Below are 14368 nucleotides of genomic sequence, written 5' to 3' on the forward strand. Positions count from 1 at the left end.
TTTGTTTCCTTGGAGATTACACCCATTTGATTAATGTTTCCCTCTCTTCCTGGATTTTGCCATCACAAAATTAAATTTCTGAATCCCTTAAATGCCGCCAGAACAAGCAATATATTTAAATATTAACCACACCTCCTTATGTGTGCAGTGGTATCTGATAAGGCTCTGGGAATAAGAATTAAGAGCTGAATATTGAAGTTGAGGGCAGTTAACAATATTATCCAGCCTTAAGATATAACAAGAAGGAAGTTATTACTTGTGATGGGAGAGGTTCGAAGATCCAGGTTAATCTTGATAACTTTTGGATGTTTCTCCGAAAGCCACTCCAAACCTCTCTGTTCTGACCATCAGGTGGCAAAGTTACACAAGAACAGTCTCTCTCTTGAAAATCACCTGAATTTGGTTAAGCTGGAAATGCCACAGGAGCAATTGCTGTCATGTGGGGTTTAAGTTTTCAGATGAAACCAGATATATGTGTATATAAAACATCCACACAATGGTAATATAATACATGATAACAACAGATCAGATAAACTAGTGCAGATAAAATAAGGACCATCACCAGGAACATTAATCAAAACTCAACACACACACACACAGTATGTGTGTGAATACCAACCTAAACACTACATTTCAAACTTAACTTCAAGCACCTACATTTTCAGAAGTGCTCCCAAGACCTCCCTTTGAACTACAGTTGCTCGCCACTTTTGGAATTTCAGGCTACTTATTTATGGGTTTAGGTGCTTAACTTTGGGCACCTAAGTTTGAAAAATTTTGGCCACTGTGATCAGGGGTAGACACAACTAGGGACCCATGTGTCACATTAGAAAGGTGCAGGCAGTTTTACATAAAATAAGTTTCATAGACATCAATCTTCTACAAAGATTGGCAGTAGGAATAAGTCACTTGTTTCCTGTGCAGACATGGAAACCTCCCCTAAGTTTTGAACTTTGAAGAAATCCAGTGGCCTACGAGGGAAACCCAGTGTCCTTAGAAATTCCAGAGCTAAATGGGTAAAGTTGAACTGTTTACAAAAACAGACTGAAGGATTCAAAGACACTATTTTTTTCCCTTTGCGCTTCACAGCCATACAAGCAGCTTGCACCATTTGTCAGGCTTGTCCTCACTCCAGTCCCCCTGAGGCTATCGCAGTAAGAGAAAGCATGATTCTGCTTTTAGAGAAGTGTTCCAGAGCAGGGACAGGGAGCAGAACCTGGGAGATGACAGCTGTGGGGATAGGGAGTGGGGGGAGGGGAGGAGAGGTACTTCAAAAGGCTCCCACTGCTGTGAATGGATCAGAAGCATACGGAGGGTCCCAAGTCAGGGCTTGAACCAGCTCACCTTTCTATTTACCACTGAACACATTGTTCAGCTAACTCAGCTATGGAATACTCCCTGCTCCACGATAACAATCTGTCTATTCAGTAGTATAAAGGCAGCAGATGGCGTGACAGTGACTGTGGAGCTGGTATTAAAATGCATAGTACAGTACACTTAAAATGGCACGACGTTAAAACTCAGCAACATACAAATCTGAAGCCTGGACACTGTACTTCTGTTAAACTAGCCTAGGCACTTCCATTTGGTCTATTGTATTTTCCTTTCTTTTTTGCTTAAGGGAAAATATCCGCATGTAAAGTGACCAGCATGGAGAGATCAAGAACAATAAACTATGTACTTTTCATCTGAGCATTTCCAACCACTTTACAAACAGCACAAGGCCCCTGGGAGGTAAGTTAGTATCATTATACGCCGGGGTAAGCTAGGCACAGAGAGGCAAAGTGTTTCAGAGTAGCAGCCGTGTTAGTCTGTATTCGCAAAAAAGAAAAGGAGTACTTGTGGCACCTTAGAGACTAACAAATTTATTTGAGCATAAGCTTTCGTGAGCTACAGCTCACTTCATCCGATGAAGTGAGCTGTAGCTCACAAAAGCTTATGCTCAAATAAATTTGTTAGTCTCTAAGAGGCAAAGTGTGTTGCCCAAGATAAAACAGCTAAGACTGAAACAGAATTCAGGATTTCTGACTTCAAACTCCTCACTCTAACTATGCAGCAACTGCTCCCAATCAATTCATCAAATCTATCCATTAGGGATGTGCACAATGCCAACAATGGATACCAGAGAGCTTAAATATTTGCATGGGATTTGGATACCAAAAATGTTCAGCTGCATCAACTCCATCTTCATAGCCCCTTCTCCCTTTTCTTCCTCCAACCTGACACCTTTGGCTTCCCCTCATCTGCCTCCCTGGACTGCCCATGCACACACGCATACCATTACCTTCTAGTACAGTACCTAACGTGCAGAATCAAATCTTGTGCTTCAGCAAAGCCACCTAACTGTGCACAAACTGGGTGAATTGAAATTAGCAGAAACTGGACAAATCTGTATGTTCCCTGCTCCATAATTGCAGTGTTTTACAGATAATTTCATTAAAAAGAAAACCTCCCATGTATCAATATTTTGCATTTGGATAGCCCCTTTCACTTGAGGACCTCAAAGCATTTTACACAGCCTCAGAATGGCTTGGCAACCAAAGTTAAGTGCTATTCTTGTTTTACAGATGAGGAAACTGAAGCACAGCAAGACAAAAATCAGAAGGTGTGGGGGGGGGAGCTTTTAATTACAACCACAAATAATTGTCTGGGCAGTCAATTGCATTTAGATTTATCTAGCTATCTGAGTTATATGTGGGTGCAAAACTGGCCTCTGGCTTTAAAAATCTCTCCTTAAGTGACTTGTCCTAGGTCACACAGTGAGTCAACAGCAGAGCTGGAAATGGAAGCCACCAGTCCTGACTCTCTAACCTACACAATCCAGCGAACTATCTCTACAAAGTCAAACAGCACACTTTGAAGAAACAGTGAAATATACCCTGGTTCTGCCATTGTTAACAATAATAATCCCATAATGTATAACAGGAGAGCCAGTTACATTTTTGCATGACACATACAAGATTTTACATTTTCCTTTGGTTAGCAGTGTGGTGATCTGTTGGATTGTATTACATTCACTTGCACAAGCTCAAGAGCAAAGGCAAACATGGGTTCCCTTGCTGCTTATGATACGAAATATCCCTTTTACTGCTTTTCATAACAATAGTGCAAGCTCCCTCTGTGCCACTCCAGCAACTTAAAGGGAGGGGAGATTTCCTGTGATTCCCCCAGTTGGGGATTTCCTTAGTGGGAGAAACCTTAGCAGTTGGAGAGCTGGTGTAGCTAGCACATATACTTCTATCCCGGCAATCCCTAGTCCAGAGGGCATGCCAAGGTGGGAAGGAGGACTAGCCAGACTGTGATAGGTTCTGACTATCTCCAGAAAGCCGGCAAACCATTGGGAACTGTTGTCATCTTGTGCAAGTTAGAGCAGCTCCTAGGACTTAAGGAGCTGTAACTGACTTCCTTGCAGACAACTCCACTCTGCTGTGCCCAGTACAATGCAGAATCTGTCCCTGAATATTTTAAGAATGCAAGTGACCAGGAGGCAGAGTCCTGAAATGTACTGGATAAGTTTAAAATATTGAGGGTGCATCCTTTAGACAAATCTGTAGGCAAAGCCTTTAGGTTACTGTATGTTGGTCAGGTTTCAGAGTAGCAGCCGTGTTAGTCTGTATTCGCAAAAAGAAAAGGAGTACTTGCGGCACCTTAGAGACTAAAAAATTTATTTGAGCATAAGCTTTCGTGAGCTACAGCATCCGATGAAGTGAGCTGTAGCTCACGAAACTTATGCTCAAATAAATTTTTTAGTCTCTAAGGTGCCACAAGCACTCCTTTTCTTTGTGTATTGGTCAGGCTTTCTATTCCATTGTGAAGTAACATCCAACTGTCTCCTTTATATTTTAAAATCTCTACACCCGAATTGAGAAGGGGGAAAAAATATTTAGTTCCAGATCCCTGCCAAGATTGGGATGCTCTATACAATTTCTCAAATAACACGCACCCTTCAATGAACTCCAAAACCCCATTATTCATGACACTGCCCAGATTGTTGCCAAGTGAATGGGAGCAGATGTTTAGGGGGCGGGGGGATCTTTTATAATGATTAATGCACTCTAATTACATCATTGTTCAGGGATTTCATTAGCCATTGCCTGATTGATTATTTTTCTATTGTTTTTCCCCTGCTCGCTTTTGTAATACCAAAGTCATATCCCACTTCCCAGTATGTGCTCTTTAACTTTTTTTTCAAATGTTTCAACTCCTGTTTTTCTTTAAATTGTATATTTTGGCATGTGCAAAAGGTAACTGCATGTAAAATATGTAAATGTGTGTGCAAGTTTACACTTTTGAGTACTATTACCTCTCTCACACAGTCACCAGTCTGTGCACAAGTGTATCTTGCTAAAACAACATCTAAATTTTGAAAATTTTATACCAACAATCTAAAGAAAATCTTCAGTAAAATGGGAGCCTGGATGAACTTGAGCTCAGCAAAATGATATCTGAGGGTGCAATCTGTGAAATGATGGGTTTTATTTATTTATTTAATATTGCAGACAATTTCTGGGTTGAGTAACATACAGGAGAATCAGCAGTAATGGTTGCTGAATCTACTTTGATTAAAACCATCAATGGTAGCATGTTGGGCTGAGACACATGTGGAAGACGTTTTGGTTTTTATAATCTTTTAAAAAAAGAACCATGTGTGAATTTGCTGCTCAGCTTTTCCATTAGAATCCCCTTCTCAAAAAGCAATATTTTGCCCTGAAAGTTGGCCCACAGTATCTCTGCCAAGAAGCAGAAACTTTTCTTTTACTAATGTTTAGAAAAAAAATCTTTTTGGTCATTTTGAAGTTAGAGAAGCCAAATTAAACATTTTAAGGTTTCAGATTCTTGGCTGAGGTGACAGGGTAACTTACAAATCACATTTTCTTTTATAATGGTGTTTGAAGACTGAAAACTCAGGCCCCAATTCAAGGCATTCAAAAACATGCCTAAGATTAAGTAAGTGAGTAATCCTATCACTATTCAGCAAAGCACTTAAACTTGTGCTTAAGTGCTTTGCTGAATTGGGGCCACAGTGTGCAGACTGAGCCAGACAAGCACTCTACTACTATGGTACTCGCAAAAAGAAAAGGAGTACTTGTGGCACCTTACAGACTAACAAATTTATTTGAGCATAAGCTTTTGTGAGCTACAGCTCACTTCATCGGATGCATTCAGTGGAAAATACAGTGGGGAGATGATTTATATACACAGAGAACATGAAACAATGGATGTTATCATACACACTGTAAGGAGAGTGATCACTTAAGATGAGCTATTACCAGCAGGAAGGAAGGGGGGAAGGAGGAAAACCTTTTGTGGTGATAATCAAGGTGGGCCATTTCCAGCAGTTGACAAGAACGTCTGAGGAACAGTGGAGGGTGGGGAAATAACATGGGGAAATAGTTTTACTTTGTGTAATGACCCATCCACTCCCAGTCTCTATTCAAGCCTAAGTTAATTGTATCCAATTTGCAAATTAATTCCAATTCAGCAGTCTCTCGTTGGAGTCTGTTTTTGAAGATTTTTTGTTGAAGAATAGCCACTCTTAGGTCTGTAATCGAGTGACCAGAGAGATTGAAGTGTTCTCCAACTGGTTTTTGAATGTTATAATTCTTGATGTCTGATTTGTGTCCATTTATTCTTTTACGTAGAGACTGTCCAGGTTGACCAATGTACATGGCAGAGGGGCATTGCTGGCACATGATGGCATATATCACATTGGTAGATGCACAGGTGAACGAGCCTCTGATAGTGTGACTGATGTGATTAGGCCCTATGATGGTGTCCCCTGAATAGATATGTGGACACAGTTGGCAACGGGCTTTGTTGCAAGGATAGGTTCCTGGGTTAGATAGTTCTGTTGTGTGGTGTGTGGTTGCTGGTGAGTATTAGCTTCAGGTTGGGGGGCTGTCTGTAAGCAAGGACTGGCCTGTCTCCCAAGATCTGTGAGAGTGATGGGTTGTCCTTCAGGATAGGTTGTAGATCCTTGATGATGCGTTGGAGAGGTTTTAGTTGGGGGCTGAAGGTGACAGCTAGTGGCGTTCTGCTTTTTTCTTTGTTGGGCCTGTCCTGTAGTAGGTGACTTCTGGGTACTCTTCTGGCTCTGTCATTCTGTTTCTTCACTTCAGCTGGTAGATATTGTAGTTGTAAGAATGCTTGATAGGGTTGGGAGAGTGATCACTTAAGATGAGCTATTACCAGCAGGAGGGGTGGAAGAAGAAAACCTTTTGTAATGATAATCAAGGTAGGCCATTTCCAGCAGTTGATAAGAACATCTGAGGAACAGTGGGGGGGGAGGGGAAACATGGGGAAATAGTTTTACTTTGTGTAAAGACCCATCCACTTCCAGTCTCTATTCAAGCCTAAATTAATTGTATCCAGTTTGTAAATTAATTTCAATTCAGCAGTCTCTTCTTGGAGTCTGTTTTTGAATTTTTTTTGTTGATATATGCCATCATGTGCCAGCAATGCCCCTCTGTCATGTACATTGTTCAAACTGGACAGTCTCTACGTAAAAGAATAAATGGACACAAATCAGACGTCAAGAATTATAACATTCAAAAACCAGTCAGAGAACACTTCAATCTCTCTGGCCACTCAATTACAGACCTAAGAGTGGCTATTCTTCAACAAAAATACTTAAAAAACAGACTCCAATGAGAGACTGCTGAATTGGAATTAATTTGCAAACTGGATACAAATAACTTAAGCTTGAATAGAGACTGGGAGTGGATGGGTCATTACACAAAGTAAAACTATTTCCCCATGTTATTTCCCCCCCTCCCACTACCCACTGTTCCTCAGACGTTCTTGTCAACTGCTGGAAATGGCCCACCTTGATTATCACTACAAAAGATTTTTTTCCTCCCCTTCCGTTCTGCTGGTAATAGCTCATCTTAAGTGAGCTATAGCTCACAAAAGCTTATGCTCAAATAAATCTGTTAGTCTCTAAGGTGCCACAAGTACTCCTTTTCATCTTAAGTGATCACTCTCCTTACAGTGTGTATGATAACACCCATTGTTTCATGTTCTCTGTGTATATAAATCATCTCCCCACTGTATTTTCCACTGAATGCATCCGATGAAGTGAGCTGTAGCTCACGAAAGCCTATGCTCAAATAAATTTGTTAGTCTCTAAGGTGCCACAAGTACTCCTTTTCTTTTTGGGAATACAGACTAACACGGCTGCTACTCTGAAACCTGTTACTATGGTACTGAGGATCAGATATATAGTATTCTGAAAAGGGGAAACCAAAAACCAGCCTAGATATTGCAGGTCAGATCCAATTGCACCACAGCTCTGCTCAGCACTTCCGAAAGGGAGGTGTGTAGAGGAGGGTTGTGGTTCTTTTGCACTCCTTGGATCCCTAGGATTTATTTGACCCTTGCATAACCTAGAGCAGCCCTCAAGATGTTTTAAAAGTTCCACTGATTTTAATTCCTGAAGCACCACTAAGTGAGGTTGGGGATGAGGAAGAGCTAGCTAGGCATTCCTATCCCTCCCAGGAGAATACTTGGCTGCCTGTTTGTGCAAAGGAGCTGGAAAAGGGGACAGGATCTGGCTGTGTGTGTCTGCAAACTTCACTTGCCTCTGAAATGCAGCTCTTTCAGGAGCGAGAATACAGCAGCAATTCTGGGCCAGCAGCTCAAAACAAAACAAGTTTAAAAGCATGTCTGCAGAGTTACCAGGGTTTTATTTTTTTACAAGACAAACAGGATTTTGGATCCATCACAAGCAAGTGGGAGGGCAGTAGAGGGCCACGTTTTCACTGGGATGTTAGCAGTGACCAGGACAACAGGCTAAGAGCAGTGGCCCAGTTGCCCAGTGATGAGTAGCGCACAGCATGAAGGGGTAAAGAAGGGCTTTCAGCTGGTCGGCTTTACTATAGGTGCTTCTGTAGCAGAAGGTCTTTAGGAGATCTGAATAAGGAGAGGCTCCTGGACCAGCTCAGGAAGGATATTTCACGGATACAGGGCAGCATGGAAGAAAATGCTGAGATGGTTGTGGGGGAAGAGGGGTATCGAAGGTGCTGTCAGTGGATGAGCGGATGAGGTGGGGATAAGATAGAAGGAAAGGAAGGAAGAAAGGTGGATCGTTAGCTCTTTGAAAAAGTCAGCAAGATCCTGCAGAGAGAGGGAGGAGGGCACTGGAACAGGGGCGGGTTTTTAGGAGAACCAAAGATTGCAGAATAAGCTATGTGAATGGTGGGGAAAGGCCTGCCAACAGATGGCAAAAACCGTATGTGGGGATCCCCTCAAGAAATCTTAATTTTCTCTGGCTAGAGCCAAATACAAGCTGAAACCACCAGACTTGCCTAACTACGTGCATGTGCCAGCACAGAGCTCTGGGCAGGATCAGCACATGTGTAATCCTTTGCTTTGGCTTGGTTTGGGAGGGGAGGAATAGAGACAGAAGGAACATTTTTGTCTTTCTGCCCTGATTTTGTCTGGTTTTACTAACCTCGCTGATAAGTTTCACCTTCCCACTCCTCCTGAACTGGGGAAAGGGGACTCGGCAGACAGTTACTAGCTTAGGACTACAGACTCGCAAGAGTTTGCATTATAACAACCTAGAGAGCTTGATCTTCTGTCTTGCTGATTTCAGAGGGAAACATACTCTTGCTTGAAATGCCCTGGAAAGAGTCCCTCTGATTTCCAGACCAGAAGTTTGCAGCAGCTGAAGTAGAGGCAGTCCCCTCCAAAATACACCCACACAGGTTTTTTACAAGACTCAGCATGTATCATCACAGGACAACTGGGAAAACTTGTCCATATTTATTATATATATTGAAACGAGCATGGTGTGCTGTATGCTATACAGAAGAATATGGACCTCCAGCCAGGCCAAATGCTGTAATGATGCTGGATGCCTTAAAAACATCTAAAACAGGGATCTCAAACAATCACCACATGAGGACTAGTACATTGGCCCAAGGGCGGCATCACTGACACCTTTTCATATAAAGGTACAAAAGCACCCCCCACTGAGGTCCCGCCCCTGCCCTACCTCTTCCCACCCCTTCCTTGCCCCCATTCCAACCCCTTCCCCAAAGTCCCCACTCCAACTCCGCCCCCTCCCTGCCCCTATTCCAACCCCTTCCCCAAATCCCCACCCCTGCCCCGCCTCTTCTCCACCTCCTCCTCTGAGCGTGCGGTTCCCCGCTCCTCCTCCCTCCCTCCTGGAGAGCGTTAAGCGCCACCAAACAGCTGGGACGCAACACAGTCGGGGCAAGGGAGGGCGACGGGTGAGGGGAGTTTAGTAGGCAGCAGCAAATAACTCCGCGGGCCGCCGTGTGTTTGAGACCCCTGATCTAAAAGGTGGCATGCAAAAAAAGAAGAAAAATGGATCTCTGCTTCTTTATGATATATAAGAAGGCCTGAAAAGATTTTGTCCTTAAAAGAAAAAAAAGGCCAGAAGTTCTACTTTCTTTTCCTTTCTTAAAAAAAAGTCTTGGGTAAATTTTTCAAAAATGCCTAAATGATTTAGGAGCCAAAGTTTTATTTGTAAAATTGACTTAAGCATTGAGGCCCATATTTTCAAAGGTATTTAGGCACCTGAATCCCATTGATTTCAATGAGACAGGTTCCTAAATCACTTGTGAAAATGGGACTTAGCACTTTACCTTATCTATACTGAGGGATTCTATGGTAGCTGGAGACCTGGTGAAATTACAACACCACAAAAATTAAAATCTGAAAAGTTGAAAGAGGAAGAATTTTTTCAGGCAGACTTTAAAATTTTTGTTGCCTGTTTTTGTTAATGTATATTTAACTCCAATGCCCGATTACCTCTTGGGAGAAAGCGACATCTTTGGTAGAGATTCAACATCCTTCACCTTCATTTAGGTGGGAGAGTTCACTGTACGCATCCTTTGAGGCCCTCCCCATGAATTCCTCCAGCAAAACCAGGAGAGGGAAGTACGGCTATTGCTGATCATTTCCAAGGTAAGAATGATAACAAGAAAAAATAGCTTTAAATGCAAAAGAAGTATTCAGGCCTTTTTTCGGAATAGAAAAGCAGTAAAAAAGGGGCTCAGGCTCAGTTTTTATGTTTCCTTTCAAGCTCCCATTTCTTACAGAATTTTAGTTCATTAATAAAAGGCTCCCAGGAATCCAGGTGTGGGCATCACTCACTGACCACAACAGGCATCACCATACAGCTCTCACATGCTTCTTTTAAATGCTTTGCTTCCTTGGATGACGCTGCAGCTCAGACAGCTTTTCTGGCAGGAACTGCCTTCCTAAGAGCTTGTAAAATTATCAAACAGCTTGCAGCTTCTATGCAGTTGCCAAATTTCAGCTCCTCTTATCCACATCCTCCCACGCCAAACAAAAGTCACCAGCAGGGAAGACATCAGCAATGGGAGGAATCCCAATTCCCCTCTGCCTGGACACATCACAAAAGGGAGAATCTCCATGATCTCAAGCCCACCTCACAAGTTATCACCAGAGGGAATTCCCAGTACTGAAGGTATTGGCTTCTCACTTCCACACACACCAAGTTTCCCTTGTTGCTATGTTCAACTATGCATCACTCTAATAGTTGCTCTCTCTGTAATAGACTCTCTGCTCCTTCTGCATCAGGCACTCAGTGATTCTGCAGGTGAAAGCATCTCTCTCTCTCTCTCTCTCTCTCTCTCTCTCTCTCATATATATATGAATCGGAGGATCCCGTGATGGAAAAAGACCTATTAGCTCACCAAGTCCATCCCCCAGTACAGCAGATAAATCCATGCACTAAAGACCTGAACTAGCATAAAGTTAAACCTGAGCTGGCATAAATGCTTCTTCTGCAAGACTGACAATAAGCTGTGATGATGAGATATCATTTCAAGGTGACCTTGAGGGCACTGCAGCTTGGGCTGTTTTTATTCCTGAGAGATAGCTATTTTCTACTGTCATGATCAAACTTAATTCACTGGGAGATTTTTCATCTGATAATTCCCTGCACCATTCCAAGTACTAAAAGCAGAGGTGCTCAGAGAAGCTTCTGACTATTCTGTAGGAACACAGATATGAAATTGTAGAACTACTAATTCTGATATGAACCTGTCGCTTAAATCATCCTCTGTACCAGAGGACTGGAGGGAAGCTAATGTAACACTGATGTTTAAAAAAGGCTCCAGAGGCGATCCTGGCAACTACAGGCCAGTAAACCTAACTTCAGTACCAGATAAACTGTCTGAAACTATAGTAAAGAACAGAATTATCAGACACACAGACAAACAAGATATGTTGGGAAAGAGTTAGCACAACTTTTGTAAAGGGAAATCATACCTCACAAATCTATTAGAATTCTCTGAGGGTGTCAACAAGCATGTGGACAAGGATGATACAGACAATATCGTGTACTTGGACTTTCAGAAAGCCTTTGACAAGGTCCCTTGCCAAAGGCTTTTAAACAAACTAAGCAGTCATGGGACAAAAGGGAAGATCCTCTCATGGATCAGAAACAAAGGGTAGGAATAAATGGTCAGTTTTCATAAGGGAAAGAGATAAATAGCAGGGTCCCCCAAGGATCTGAACTGGGACCAGTGCTGTTCAACATATTCACAAATGATCTGGAAAAGGGGGTTAACAGTGAGGTGGCAAAATTTGCAGACAATACAAAATTACTCAAGATAGTTTAGTCCAAAACTGACTATGAAGAGTTACAAAGGGATCTCACTAAAGTAGATGACTGGGCAACCAAAATGGAAGATTAAATTCAATGTTGATATATGCAAAGTAATGCACACTGGAAAAAATAATCCCATCTATACATACAAAATGATGGGGTCCATATTAGCTGTTATCACTCAAGAAAGAGATATTGGAGTCACTATGGATAGTTTCCTGAAAATATCTGCTCAATTTGCAGCGACAGTCAAAAAAGGCTAAAAGAATGTTAGGAACTATTAGGTTTCAGAGTAGCAGCCGTGTTAGTCTGTATTCGCAAAAAGAAAAGGAGTACTTGTGGCACCTTAGAGACTAACAAATTTATTAGAGCATAAGCTTTCGTGAGCTACAGCTCACTTCATCGGATGCATTTGGTGGAAAAAACAGAGGAGAGATTTATATACACACACACAGAGAACATGAAACAATGGGTTTATCATACACACTGTAAGGAGAGTGATCACTTAAGATAAGCCATCACCCACAGCAGGGGGGGGAAAGGAGGAAAACCTTCCATGGTGACAAGCAGGTAGGCTAATTCCAGCAGTTAACAAGAATATCAGAGGAACAGTGGGGGGTGGGGTGGGGGGGAGAAATACCATGGGGAAATAGTTTTACTTTGTGTAATGACTCATCCATTCCCAGTCTCTATTCAAGCCTAAGTTAATTGTATCCAGTTTGCAAATTAATTCCAATTCAGCAGTCTCTCGTTGGAGTCTGTTTTTGAAGCTTTTTTGTTGAAGTATAGCCACTCTTAGGTCTGTGATCGAGTGACCAGAGAGATTGAAGTGTTCTCCAACTGGTTTTTGAATGTTATAATTCTTGACGTCTGATTTGTGTCCATTCATTCTTTTACGTAGAGACTGTCCAGTTTGGCCAATGTACATGGCAGAGGGGCATTGCTGGCACATGATGGCATATATCACATTGGTAGATGCGCAGGTGAACGAGCCTCTGATAGTGTGGCTGATGTGATTAGGCCCTATGATGGTATCCCCTGAATAGATATGTGGACAGAGTTGGCAACGGGCTTTGTTGCAAGGATAGGTTCCTGGGTTAGTGGTTCTGTTGTGTGGTGTGTGGTTGCTGGTGAGTATTTGCTTCAGATTGGGGGGCTGTCTGTAAGCAAGGACTGGTCTATCTCCCAAGATCTGAGAGAGCGATGGCTCGTCCTTCAGGATAGGTTGTAGATCCTTGATGATGCGTTGGAGAGGTTTTAGTTGGGGGCTGAAGGTGATGGCTAGTGGCGTTCTGTTGTTTTCTTTGTTGGGCCTGTCCTGTAGTAGGTGACTTCTGGGTACTCTTCTGGCTCTGTCAATCTGTTTCTTCACTTCAGCAGGTGGGTATTGTAGTTGTAGGAATGCATGATAGAGATCTTGTAGGTGTTTGTCTCTGTCTGAGGGGTTGGAGCAAATGCAGTTATATCGTAGCGCTTGGCTGTAGACAATGGATCGAGTGGTATGATCTGGATGAAAGCTAGAGGCATGTAGGTAGGAATAGCGGTCAGTAGGTTTCCGATATAGGGTGGTGTTTATGTGACCATCGCTTATTAGCACCGTAGTGTCCAGGAAGTGGATCTCTTGTGTGGACTGGTCCAGGCTGAGGTTGATGGTGGGATGGAAATTGTTGAAATCATGGTGGAATTCCTCAAGAGCTTCTTTTCCATGGGTCCAGATGATGAAGATGTCATCAATGTAGCGCAAGTAGAGTAGGGGCATTAGGGGACGAGAGCTGAGGAAGCGTTGTTCTAAGTCAGCCATAAAAATGTTGGCATACTGTGGGGCCATGCGGGTACCCATCGCAGTGCCGCTGATTTGAAGGTATACATTGTCACCAAATGTGAAATAGTTATGGGTCAGGACAAAGTCACAAAGTTCTGCCACCAGGTTAGCCGTGACAGTATCGGGGATACTGTTCCTGACGGCTTGTAGTCATTGGCATTGGCATTGGCATTGGCACCCTGACAGCAGGATTGTCTGGCTATGTAGACTCCCTCCTCAGGCCCTTTGTTACCAGCACTCCCAGCTATCTTCGAGACACCACCGATTTCCTGAGGAAACTACAGTCCATTGGTGATCTTCCTAAAAACACCATCCTAGCCACTATGGATGTAGAAGCCCTCTACACCAACATTCCACACAAAGATGGACTACAAGCCGTCAGGAACAGTATCCCCGATACTGTCACGGCTAACCTGGTGGCAGAACTTTGTGACTTTGTCCTGACCCATAACTATTTCACATTTGGTGACAATGTATACCTTCAAATCAGCGGCACTGCGATGGGTACCCGCATGGCCCCACAGTATGCCAACATTTTTATGGCTGACTTAGAACAACGCTTCCTCAGCTCTCGTCCCCTAATGCCCCTACTCTACTTGCGCTACATTGATGACATCTTCATCATCTGGACCCATGGAAAAGAAGCTCTTGAGGAATTCCACCATGATTTCAACAATTTCCATCCCACCATCAACCTCAGCCTGGACCAGTCCACACAAGAGATCCACTTCCTGGACACTACGGTGCTAATAAGCGATGGTCACATAAACACCACCCTATATCGGAAACCTACTGACCGCTATTCCTACCTACATGCCTCTAGCTTTCATCCAGATCATACCACTCGATCCATTGTCTACAGCCAAGCGCTACGATATAACCGCATTTGCTCCAACCCCTCAGACAGAGACAAACACCTACAAGATCTCTATCATGCA

General features: G+C 42.9%; 1 protein-coding gene across 3 annotated transcripts in view; it reads right to left on the minus strand.

The window, feature by feature from the left end:
- Positions 1-14368, minus strand: part of EYA2 (EYA transcriptional coactivator and phosphatase 2) — a 184459-nt gene that overhangs the window by 118200 nt on the left and 51891 nt on the right. The gene's annotated exons all lie outside the window — the stretch shown is intronic.

This window comes from Dermochelys coriacea, chromosome 13 (genome assembly GCF_009764565.3).
Source record: "Dermochelys coriacea isolate rDerCor1 chromosome 13, rDerCor1.pri.v4, whole genome shotgun sequence".
Taxonomy (NCBI): domain Eukaryota; kingdom Metazoa; phylum Chordata; order Testudines; family Dermochelyidae; genus Dermochelys; species Dermochelys coriacea.